The sequence below is a fragment of the Musca autumnalis genome, unplaced genomic scaffold (genome assembly GCF_047663935.1).
Source record: "Musca autumnalis isolate F117 unplaced genomic scaffold, ASM4766393v1 scaffold_5, whole genome shotgun sequence".
Classification (NCBI taxonomy): Eukaryota; Metazoa; Arthropoda; class Insecta; order Diptera; family Muscidae; genus Musca; species Musca autumnalis.
The window spans coordinates 82877379-82890847 of record NW_027412088.1 but is presented as its reverse complement, the minus strand read 5'-3'; the positions used below and the strand labels follow the sequence as shown (position 1 = coordinate 82890847).

The window sequence follows — 13469 nt, the reverse complement described above, 5'->3', positions numbered from 1 at the left end:
TCTTTCCTCTCCGCTCTCTCCCAAAAAACTCAATTTTCTTTACCGCAAACTTTGTTCGTGTGACTACTGACATAGGAGTACTGCAACGAAAGAATGCAATTGTGTTGTGGTACTGGATGCATCTTGTTGTTGTTGTAGCAGCATAGAAACCTACGTCAATCACAGGTTTGATGCTGGGTTGGCAGCCGCTGGCCGAAACACTATGGTTTCGGGTCAATCCGGTACGATAGAACCCGCTGTCGTGGGTGATGCAACTTTGTCTCCTCTTGTTGATGGTCCACTGAAGACATGAGGAGGCACCCTGTTGCAGTTTTCAGGGCGGTATTCTGGCAGATTTGAATTTTTGCCATCGCGTTGCACTTATATTCGCGGACCACACTGGCGCAGCATAGCTTACTTCAGACCGACCTATTGCGTTACATTTGATAAACAAGTTTTCCTTAACTGCGCCCCAAGTGCTGCCGGCTAAGGACTTGAGAACATTGTACACCTACATCTTAGCTTGTCGCTAATAGCTGTGGCAACGCCGGGCAACGTAGATTTAGGGGCGGATATTTGCATATTCCTCGCGTGGAAAAAATTGTGATAAGAACAGTCAAATATGAGCTCAGCCTTTTACAAATGACATCAGGGAATGTACATGACCGGCAAGTACAATCATCCGCATACGTTACGATCCCAATGCCGTCTCAAGGGGGTGAATACACGAGACGTAGAGGTTAAACAGTTCCGGAGATATCATCCCACCTTGGGGAACTCCCTGTTTCACTCTACAGGCTGGGGCTTCTAATTCCTGAATTCTACGTACGACTGGCGTCCATACACATACATAATTGATTAACCAATGTGGTGGCGAGATCGTGCAATAAACCACATAATTAACTCTTTGCCATTTTGAGAACTTGGAATACAAGAAAGGTAGATATCACTTCTCCGTATGACTGGCGTTGATTATTAAAGTAGGGCGGAGAGTGGTTTGCTCGATATTGGTTGACTGTATCAAAGGCTTTAAATAGGTTAACTATCACCAAAACGTTCCATGACAGACAGCTCATTACGGTGACTTGTCGTTGTTAGTGTTCATCATGAAAAGAGATAGGAAGAGGAAAGGGAAACGGGAATGGGAGAGAGGGAGGAAAATAAAAGTAGAGAGAGAGTGTAGAAATCAAAGTAGAAGGTAGAATGGAAAATAAATTAGTAAAACGTTAAAGTAAAACCTCAAAGCAAAACCTCTTTTTATACACCGTTGCTGGCTTACATCAAAGGTAAATCTGTGGAAACCGCTCTTCATGAGGTCGTGAGTTTTATTGAGAGAAACATGGATAATTCAAACTTTACCTTGGCAGCTTTCCCGGATATAGAAGGAGCTTTTAACAACGTAAAACATGAGTCCATTCATCTCTCGCTTAGAGCGGTCAACACCCCGGAAACCCTGATATGCTGGATAAATAGGATGCTGGAGAGCAGGATCATTAATTCCAGTATTGGGGAGTTGACGATAAGGAAAACAGTAACTAGAGGTACCCCCCAGGCAGTTGTACTCTCACCGCTGCTACTTGTGATAAACAATATTTTGGCGGAATTCGACAATCAGGGCATCAAGGTTGTCGCATACGCGGATGATGTATTTATACTGATAACTGGCAAATTCTTGTCCACAATATCGGAGCTTATGCAAAGAGCCTTATCAAAGCTGTCCCGTTGGGCCACCGCAAATGGCCTTGGTGTAAATCCAACGAAAACAGAACTGGTATTGTTCACCAGAAAGCCGTAAGCTCGGCGACTTCGTGCCACCAACATTGGATGGAGTGCAATTACATCTATCTCGTGACGCCATATACCTAGGTACAATCCTGGATTCACAATTGAGATGGAAGAGGAACGTCGAGGAACGGACGAAGAGAGGTATGATTGCATTTTATTCATGTAAGAATTCGATTGGGAAAAGCTGGGGATTAAATGCAGCTATTATACACTGGCTGTATAATGCTGTTGTGAGACCCATCTTATCCTACGGATGCCTTGTCTGGTGTCACGCGCTTCGACATAAATCGAACTCCGGCAACATAGACAAGGTGCAGAGGGCAGCCTCGATCCTGATAACTGGAGCTTATAGAAGTACACCGCAAGCAGCTCTAAATGCTATGTTGAACCTCTTGCCCATGAGACTCAGCATCAACGGTCAAGCAGCACGTAGCTACATGAATTGAATCGTTGGCGTGACAGCTCCTATGGACATGCATGCATTCTTCGGGAGCTAGGACCAAACCTTAGCTTAAATCAGCAGGGCAAATTCAGCGACTACTTCTCACCAGCCCAAAGATTTGAAGATATTGAGGTCGTTATCCCTAGTAGAGATGACTGGATCCGTAGTAACCCTCCTCTGGACGGTCAGGCTTTCTACACAGACGGTTCCAAGATGGAAGAAGGTACCGGAGCTGGCGTCTACTGCGAAAAGTTTGTCTCGAATACTCATATAGGTTGAACAGCGACTGTAGTGTTTTCCAAGCCGAAATCTTAGCGATCAAAATGGCTGCAGAGTTGATAAAAAGTCTGGATGCAGAAATCTTTGAACCGGTGACTATCTTCGTTGATAGTCAGCCGGCTCTTAAAGCCATCAAATCCTACAACATCAAGTCTGAGGCCGTTCTTGAGTGTAGAACTGCTTTGGTGAACCTCACAAACGCTGTCCGACTCTGCTGGGGTACCGGGACACTGTGACATTATGGGAAACGAGAAGGCAGATGAACTGGCAAGAACGAGCCAAGGAACTATGGCATAATGAATCAAGGTGCAACGTGTCAAGGGCCACTTGGCCGACTCTATAAACAAACAGAACAACTTCACTAAGAAATTTGAGCAAATCAGAAATCAGGGTATTGACGGGTGTCATTACCGGTCATTGCAACATCCGAGCTTTCCGAGGTCTCCGGACTACACATTGACTACACATCCCCAAACCTAACCTAACCTAACATCCGAGCTTTTATCGGCAAATGGCAGGATGATGGCGTGGATTATTGCAGGCTCTGTGAAGATGAATAGGAAACGGAGACTCTTGAGCATATTTTATGGCTGCCCGATGTTAACTCGAAAGCGATATAGATTAACGGGAGTATGCTCAATCCCACGGCAGCGGGTTCTTACGTACCGGATTGACCCGAAACCAAAAGTGTTTCGGCCAGCGACTGCCAACCCAGCATCATATGCTGCTACAACAACAACAGGAGTATGCTTTCCTCCAAGCTTAACCTTCTACTCAAACATGGAACCAACAATCATCAATAACATCATCAAACATTTTAATTGGCTGGGACGGCGCAACCCGTAAGCGTAACTACTTCTCTGATAGTTTTCTAACCATCACCAAATAAATCCATCCTCCTCCTTTCTTTATTACATTTTCATCTTTAAATTCCATTTATTACTTTCCAAACCCCACCCTCTTTTTTTCTTTATTTTTCTCTCGTTTCCCTTCTTTTGTCTTTTCCGGTACTTCTGAACTTCCTTTTCTGATTTATGCATGATCATAATTGGCCGAATGATCTCCGAGTGGCGTAGTCAATATATATTGGCTACACATCCCCAAACCTAACCTAACTTACACCGTTGCTGGCTTTCTTGTCTGGCTTCACTAGCGGAACCACCCTGCCCTGAATAGAAGCAGCTATATTTATATAAGAATACAAATTTCCTTATTTTATACAAAGAAATTTATTTCCTATTGCGACCCCTAATTCATTCAAGCATCACAAACATGAATAAACATCATCATCTGTGGAATCCCATCTCCACAAAAAATGTTGTAACAATTCGAAAATTGCGCAATGCAGCATGATTACATGGTTTAGGTGGACAGACTGATCGACTCAGCTCCCCGAGCCCTTAATTTTGGTATGTACATGTAAAAGTGGGTCTACGCCCATTATTTGGAAGCTTTCGAGCTAAAACCAACTTGTAATAACCTGCCCACACATATAATTATTTTAAACGGCAACTTTGTCTTCCATAGCATTTAGTGTGTTCTCCTTGTGCAATGTATTCACATACAAAAATCTCTTTCATAACATTCTGTCACATAGTGAATGACCTGATGATATGTCCTTTAAAAAAAGGATTTTGTTCTTGTTGTTGTTTTTTTTTCACACCACGTGTGTATTATATATTTTATAAATAAAAAAGTGGCGTACGTGAAAATCTCAGAAAAATGTGTTTTTTCCTTGTCACATCAAAACATGTGTTATTGTTTTTATATAGAATCTCATTTATATCTATATATGTGCACATACATATATAAATATATATACGTAAGTACATACATATATAAAAAGTAACAGAAAAAACTATAATAAACAAAATAATGACAACAGTAAACAACGTCTGATTAGCGATACACTGCGTTGTTGTAATATCATTGGTGGGCTGGTGTGCTCCCTGCTCTCTCAGATTTTAGCTATTGAGGGCAACACCACGCAATACATTTATCAGCTGGTTATTGTCCACATTTTCTGTTGTTTTTTTCTCTTTTTCCTTAGAATATATTTTGGATAAAATAAAATTGTGCATTAAAGAGTGGGCTTTATGGCTATTTAAGGTACTTTTCTTTAGATAATGTTAAGTTTATGGGTGGTTGAAGGTTGTTATAGTTTTGTTAAGAACTTTAAAACACTATGTTTCCTAGGTTATAGGATTACATAGTATACATTACACTCAGTTGGGGTCATAAACAACAAATTTTTATATAAGCGGGGGGAACAGGTGCTATTTCCCCATTTCCAAAGCAACCAAAAGGTAGATAATGCCTTTTTGTTTTATCGATATCGAACAAAGTCTATAAGTGTAATAAATAGAATCATTTATGCGTCCTACCAGGTCCAAAAAATGAAAGTTGACGTAAAATATTTCTTCCGGAAGGGAATTTTTAAAGCCTTTGGACCTTTAGCTCACACGTAATGTACGTCGTCATAATTAAAACTACAATCTTGTGCAAGAAATTCAAAACGATCTGAAACATTCAACACATTAAATTTGAAATTAATGATCATGCTTTTCATTAGACCTGAAAACTATCAGTTTCTGTAAGGACCGGCATTAAATGATAGTGTTTGCAGAACCCCTTACAAAAACAAATCAATTGAGTCTCACTCAGTTTTCTTATTTAAATGTACATTTAAATATCGTTTATGTATTGCACAAATCAACAACAACAACAACAAGAATCAGCACAGCATTAAAAATCAAACCTCCTCCTTCTGCCCTGTGCTACAAATATGCATAACTACCAAGCAGACTCCTCTACCCACCATATGCAATTGTTTAGAGGTCAAAAAGTCAATAAACTTATTTCACTTGGTTTGTGATATACAGTTGTAGTGGAGAGATGGATGGATGGTTGAATTGGTTAGGTGGATGGACGGGTATATGTTTTGCAGTTTTGCTTGCATATAGCGGCCGGTGGTGCAGAACGTTAGGGACGAAGATGGCGAAGACGACGACAACAAACAAGTTGAAGATACAAATATACAACATACATACATATATAGGTGCCTGCCTGCTATTAAACACTGCAAGGCAAAAATTGCAATAGTTGTTGTTGACAACTACGTCGTTGTTTGCCGTTTTTTGGAGGCAAAAAATAATACAACTTGCATATCATGGAGAAAATGTAGTTTCCACAAACAACCACATAAGCTGCTGGTGCAATGTGAGTGAGTCTGGTGGTATGGTTACTTGTTGTGTGGAGGAAAGCAAGCAAGAAACGAAAAACAAATCCGACTAACAACAGAAATGCAATGTAAAAAAATCCCTCCCACAGAAAGTCAAGAGGAGGTAAGGCAAAAATAAAACAAGAAAAACAAGGCAAAATTGGCGGCCGGTAATGATGATGGAGGTTGCAAATAGAAAAAAAAAAACACAATCTTGTATGCCTAGATTAGCTTTCTGCTGCTGTGGCATATACAAAATCCAGATCTCAACACATACAAAAGTTGTTTGAAACTAATACTTTGTGTATGTATATTAGCTATGAGCGACTTACTAGTAATAAAGTTAGTAATTTTAATTAAAGAAGAAAATTATTTCCAATAGCATTTTCTTGTAAGCCAATATTTTAGAAGTTGTCAAAAATTGTGTAAATTATTTTCTTTACATATTTTTTGATAAGAGATAATCGGTCAATGAGGACGCCCCTACCAGAGTTAGTAGAGAGTTTCATAGTTTGCCAGACATAGTCATCGTGTCACCTCACCTCAATCCCAGGGTCGCGGGTTCTTTCGTACCGTATTGACTCGAAACCATAGTATTTCGGCCAGCGGCTGCCAACCCAGCATAGAAACTATGCTACTACGTAGGTTTCTACAACTAACCTGGCCTGAAAAATGACGTCAGCTGGCAACCCGTCGTTTCTCTTGGGTTAGACCATCTTCCCATAAATGTCTCCATCAGCAGACCGCCGGAATTCATGACCTCTAAACGCCGCACTTTCATCAATCATGGGAAAGCTAATTGGCGTAGTTTCGAAGATCACAGTGCGAAGAGAAGAATAATACGTAGTTTTAATGTTGAAACAACTGGATGTGCCGGAAGTCGAGTATTTCACTAAAGTTCTCAACCTGTCGCTAGCCATCCACATAGTTGTCAAAGTCTTGAAAATGGGCAGGGTTGTCCCGCTACTGAAGCCAGCAAAGGTAAATATTACAGACCGAATTTGCTTTTGTCAACCTTAACAATGTCCCCTTGAGGTTTTAATCCTCCCCCCGCTATAGAAATAGCTACTATCCAGTTGCCGTAAGCAGCACAGCACGACAACAGTGCTGCACGCCATCTCCACATATATTTGTCGAGGACTCAACCAGAGCAAGCAGTGTGATAGAACAGTGATGGTGGCGCATGACTTGCCAAAAGTATTTGACACTGTCGAACACTCCACGCTGTTTGGGCACATCAAGTTTGAAACTTTGGATAATTAATTATATATGTGGACGCCATTCGAACATGAAATTCAGGAACAAGAAGTCCAAGCTCCGTAGAGTGAAACAGGGAGTTCCCCAATGTGGGGTGATATCTCCTGAACTGTTTAACCTCTATCTCTCCTGTATTCCACCTCATCCAGACGGCATTGAGATCGTAACGTATAGGGGTGGTTGTACGACCTTGGCGTCAGGTACCTTCCCTGGTGTCATTATACCACATCTTACCACATTTTCCACGCGAGGAATATTCAAATATCCACTAAATCTACGGCTATTTGTTCACGTGGACGGCAGAGTTGTGAACAGAGTTGAATGTCTATGGTAGCAGAATTCCATCCACAAAGTACCCCAACATTCTAGGGGTCGCATGTTCATGTCGTCAGCGTATTCGGATAAGCTGAGATGTAGGAACATGGTCTTCAAGTCTCTAGCCGGCAGCATTTGGGTGGAGATAAAAAAACCTTGTTAACCACATATAAAGCGATAGGTTGGTCTGTGGTAAGCTATGGGGCGCGGGTTTAGTCCGCGAATATGAAAAAAATATTCAAACCTGTCTGAATGCGGCGCGGGTTTAGTCCGCGAATATGAAAAAAAATATTCAAACCTGTCTGAATGCCTCGCTGAGAACTGCAACAGAGTACCTCATCATGCCTTCAGTGGACCACCTACATGAGGAGACAAAGATTCTTCCAATACAGCAACACAATGGCATGTTTTTGCTGCAGTACTAGCTCGTGGTACTGCGAGAGCTATCCTAATCACCATATGGTGGATAGGACCGCCCCAATCTTTATGATCTAGAAATAGAGCTCCAAAACATAATAATTTTTCATTTTTCACTAACATCCCTCAAGTGAGACTTCTCTCATATCAATGAGTACACCCCGATTCATACTGGCTCAATGATATGGGACCTACTGTTTATCGCCGAGTCCGATGGCGTTTCTTAAGATATCACTTGTAGAGATGTTTTTTAGGACAGAATACTCGGCAAATGAGAGGTATTTTGCCACAACCACAATGGTGTTAAATTAAGACATATCCGAAAAGTCAAGACCCATATCTCGGGAAGTATGAAAATCCTCCTGGAAGAACTATATATTGCTGTGATCAGAATACTATAGTAAAAAATGTTAACCCAATCCGAGAGGTGTCACTAAACAACACTGGTTGTTGGTAGGATGGAACTTTTCGGCTTAAACTACCCACTTAAAATTTAATTAAGTCTCAATTAAATTCAATGTATTACATAGAAGGATATTTTAGTGCATTTTATTTTAAATAATCTGTCATACTATAATATTTGGCTCTAAATAGCTTTATTGAAAGATGTTTAACAAAAAATCTTTTCAATATTCAATAATTCCACAGATATTAGGTGTGTTCGTTTACTCAACAATTTGTACAAATTTGTACAAGTACAGTAACTTCTTGTAATCGACTAAGGTTTTTTGCATTGTACTGTGGAGTAAACGAACAACATCCAGTAACAATTTTTACAAATTTTGAGTAAACGAACACATATATTTTCAAGTGTTTTTTTGTCAATAAATTTTACATCTTCAGTTGCACTCATCGATAGGTGGGTGGGGTAAACAACAACAACAGCTGATTTAATAAAGTGAAGAGAGTGAGAGTGAGGAAAATGTAAACAGATAACGTTGGCGGGCTGGTGTGAGGAGGGTAATGGATTTTGTAATCAAGTAAAAAACGATGTAAAAAATAACGTGGTCATCGTGGTGTACGTGCCAGAAAGAACCAAGAACTATTTTGCATAAGTGTTAAGGAACTCGTATTCCAGCAATACAAAAGATTGGCAATCACTGTCATGAAATTAAATTAGGTGGTTTTGGGAGAAGAGTAGTCAGCGAGTGAGAGAGGGGAAAATAATAACATATGAAGAAGCGAATAAACAAGTCAATAACAAACAAAAATTTAAAGTTTGTTGTTTTGGAGAAAGAAATTTCTAGACCAACAACAACACAACACGTGGTGTTTCAAAAAATATTGAAACAAAGTCACTTATTTTATAAATTTAAATAAAATAAAAAAATAAATTTATAACTGTTCAGTTACTTTAACTAAAAAAGCGTAAACAAAACTTTCATTCCAATAAAAAATTTTTGTATTATACCTATTTGAATAAAATGTCATTTCAATTCCTCTATTTTAACATACATACTCAGAATAGGAATAATATTCCCTTTGGTATATAGAAATTATATTTTAATTTGGTACAAGTTTTAATACATAACACCATGCAAGATATAACACGAACCGAACCGGCTTTTTTTATTCTTATTTCGTGGTGAGCTTGTATTTGTTAACTTACAAGTTTAATTAGTTGATGCTGTTATTTATTAATTTCTTTGTATAAAGTTCTATTTTATTCACACAACAATGTATTGCTTTCTTTTGAAATTGTTAGATTTTTTTCATCAGCACAATATATAAATCTGTTTTGTAATATATGTATTGCCGGGTGTTTTTTTAATTTGTTTTTCCGAGAGCGTTTTTTGTGTTTTCCTCCACAAAATCCATACAACGAATAAAGTTTTTCCTCTGCACTGCAGAGGTGGAAGCGAATCGATTTTCGGTCGGCGGCGCGCCGCCTTTTCTCTTTTTTTAAGGTTTTCACCGCCGCCGATTACATCGACTCAAATCGGCTAAAAATCGCCGCCGTCAACTCGACAGGAGATGGCGCGCGCCGATATTTTTTAATCAACATAACGCCAAAAATGCATTATTGTAAATAAAATCAAGAGTATTTCCACTCCATGATCTCTCAAAAACCCACTTTTCTTTACGGCAAAATTTGTACTACAAAATATGCCACAATTAGCCGCAATCGGTAAACCAGACGGCGCGCCACCGCCGATTGGCTACCATATGAACTGAGCGAGCCGAAAAACCAGGTCGGCTTCGTTGTCTGCTCTGTAGGAAATCAAGGGCTCAACAGATCTAGTATGAAAATCCATTAATCGATTTTTTTACTTCGATAATTATTATCGATTATCGAAGTTTCAGATGATGCAATGATGCCACATCGACTGTGAGGCTTGAATAACCACCCAGCAAAAAGTTTGGATCCGCGGATTCAGTTGAATCACTACAAGTGTACAGTACAAGTGCCGTTGGAGTACATATTTTTCCAGCAAAAAGTTTGCATCCGTGGATGCAGTTTAATCATTACAAGTGTACAGTACAATTGCCGCTGGAGTACATCTTTTCCTATGAATTCACCTATGAATTTTACAAGAGAGCGCGCAGCTAGGATGCACTCCATTTTGCTTCCACAGCACACGGCTAGGATGCACTCCATTTTCGATCCAAATCACAGCTTTTTATTTATTTATTTATTTACAATTATACTTATAGTAAATATAAGGATAATTACAAAAAAGTGGTAAAAGCATTAGCTACAAAGGCCATCAGCTTATACATTGATATAAATGATTAGAGTAAAGTTAATTTCCTTATATGATAAAATTATTTCTTTTAATGAAATTGAAGATGAGATCAATATTGTTTAAATTAACAGTTTTTAGCAAGTTAAATCCATTGTTTTGTAAAAAGGCTTGGTGTTGTTGAGATAATGATCTACATGAATGAAGAATATGTTTGACGTCGACGATTGCGCCACATTTGGGGCATTTGTTGTCAGCGTTCTTGTTAATTAAGTGTTGATGTGTTAAGATCGTATGTCCCATACGTAAGCGGGAGAAGATCTTTATTTTCTTCTTTTCAGCATATGTGGGATATACTGGAACATGGTTGTGTGGGTTTATAGCGCTATAATGATGATGTTGAAAGATGTTCATGTTACTTGTATGTTGTTTTTCAAGATAACTTTTAATGTGAGATTTGAGATCAATGCTTTCAATAATTGAATCAGCTATTAGGGGTGATTTACATGCATGTTTGGCAGCTGTATCTGCGAAGGTATTTCCAGATAAGCCAACGTGACCGGGGATCCATATAAGTTTAATTTTATTTGCGTTTGATATAAGAAGGTCTCTTATTTTATTGATTCCAGCCCATTTTGAATTTGATGTTTTTAATGGACTTGATAGCAGATAAACTATCGGTCAAAATCAGTGTTTTCCCTCTGTTTTGTTTTGCTATGTATATAGCTTCCAATATACCAGCCACTTCACCGGTGAAAATGGAACTGTAGTTTGTCAAGGTTTTGGAAGCGAGTACATTTCCATCATTATTAACGACAGCGTAAGCGGTCGTGTAATCATCTTTTGATGCGTCGGTATAAATCATTGTCCAGTTGGCATGATTGGCAATTATTTGATTAAAAAGTGAAATGAAGACGTTGTTGGGTGTGTTTTCTTTTTTATAGCAGCATAACGAAACATCACAGGATTTCTCAGATAAGAGCCATGCAGGGTATTTTGGGGCATAGGTTGTTATTTTGCCCTTAAAATTCAAGATGTTGTTGTGTATGCAGTCATATATAACACAAGGTACTTTGGGTATTCTTTTTGATGCGAGTATTTTGGAAACATCTTCACTTATTATTGACGTGTTTATAGATAAGATTTTTGGTAGTAATCTGTTTCTGCATACGATAAATCTTTCCTCTAAAGAGGGCAACCCAGATTCGATAAATAGTATCTTTAAAGGAGTTGTTCTATACGCATATAAGCTGGATCTTATGCATGAGTGGTAGATGGACTTAATGTATCTTAAGGTGCAATTAGGACTATTGCCGTACAGGTAAAAACCATAGTCGATTTTGCTTAAGACTAGGGTAGATACTAAGTAGGTTAGCGTATTAATATGGACAAAACTCCTGCTGGATAAGTATTTTATGATATTGGCTCTAGAAATTAGTTCTTTCTTAAGATTTAGAACGTGACTTGTCCATCGGTAATTTTTTTCGAATGTTACTCCCAATATTTTAAGTTTATTTACGTAAGGAAATGTTATATTGTCGACAGCAAAGTCATTTTGTTGACATTTATGCTTGCGGCAGATATGGAGTATTGAAGATTTGGTAGAAGAAATTTTTGCACCAGAGGATTCGCACCACATCAGAATATCGGATATAATTTGTTTAAAAGTTTCATTTGTGTCATTGCTATCTTTTCGTTGACTTAAGATGTATACGTCATCCGCGTAGAGACAGTGATAAATTTTGTTATATTTACTGATTATCGTGCTGATTTGGTTGAAGGCTATTTGGAAGAGTGTTACTGATAGCGGTGATCCTTGAGGTATCCCATTTTGTAAATTAAAACTTTTTGAGAGATAGTTGTTAATTTTTACACGAAAAGTCCGTCCAGTTAAAAACGATTTGATGTAGTTTAATAACTTGTGGCCACAACCCCAAGATTTTAATGAATCAATAATGACATGAACACCAACACGGTCAAAAGCTTTTTCAAAATCAATTGCAAGGATTGATGTGTGGTTCTTTGCGGAGAGCGCTTTGGCGGCATAATAATCAATGTGTAGCAGAGCATCGTCACATCCTTGGCTGGCTTTAAAAGCAACTTGATTAGATGCAATTAATTTTCTAGTTCTCATAAACCATGCTAGTCGATTGGAAATTATACGTTCAAGTAGTTTTGAGAGGCATGGCAATAGCGAAATTGGTCTATATCCAGAAAAATCGGTTTTGCTTTTGTTTGGTTTCGGAATAGCTACAACTATTGCCGACTTCCATGAGAAAGGAATTACTCCGGAATCGAAGATGAGGTTGTATAAGGAAAGAAGCTTTTCCTTGCTATAATTGGATAAGTTTTGTAGCATTGCGTATGAAATGCGATCATGGCCTGGTGTGTTGCCTTTGACCTTTTTTAAAGTTGAGGATAATTCTGAAAGTTGTATAGGATTTTCCATAAATGAGGCACATTTTGTTGGTAGCTGGGTTAGAAAATTGGTGTGGCATGTTAAATCTTGCTCTGCGAAAAACTGTTGAAAAGTTTATATCCGAAGATTCGGATGACCATCGTTGCCCAAAGATTGGGAAGTGGTCACTGCTATATAGGTTGTCTATAGTCATACATGATGTAATGGGTAAAAGAGCTGTAGAGCAGCACGCTATATCAATGTTTGTTAGTGTGTTTAGAGTGGAAAGATGGGTAGGATGTCCATCGTTCAGAACAGACAAATCTTTAAAATTTAGCGCATTTTCCAAAACAATACCTTTAGCGTTGTTTCTGATGGAACCCCACAGAATATTCCAACAATTTACGTCTCCAACTAATAGCACTGGTGTTTTGATATTTTCAAAAAGGGCTATAATATCACCAACTGTAAACATTTCATTGGGATGAATATAAACAGATATTATTGTTATTTTTATATTTAATGTTATCTCTATCACGATATTCAAAAGTTTTGAGGAGTTATAAATTCTTTTGTGTGGAATGTGATTTTTGATGAAAACAGCCAAGCCATTCTTTGAAGTTGTGTTTGATGGGTGGTTGACTGAATAAGAATGATACGAGTTAGGTGCAATTGGATGAGATTGGAATGGGA

General features: G+C 38.5%; 1 protein-coding gene across 1 annotated transcript in view; it reads right to left on the bottom strand.

Annotated features, from left to right (window-relative positions):
• Positions 1-9793, bottom strand: part of Nop17l (PIH1 domain-containing protein Nop17-like) — a 38542-nt gene extending 28749 nt beyond the window's left edge. Inside the window, exon 1 of the mRNA XM_073957053.1 lies at positions 9304-9793. The gene's annotated coding sequence lies outside the window, so the exon portion shown is untranslated. The remainder of the gene's footprint in view (positions 1-9303) is intronic.
• Positions 9794-13469: the final 3676 nt, after the last annotated feature.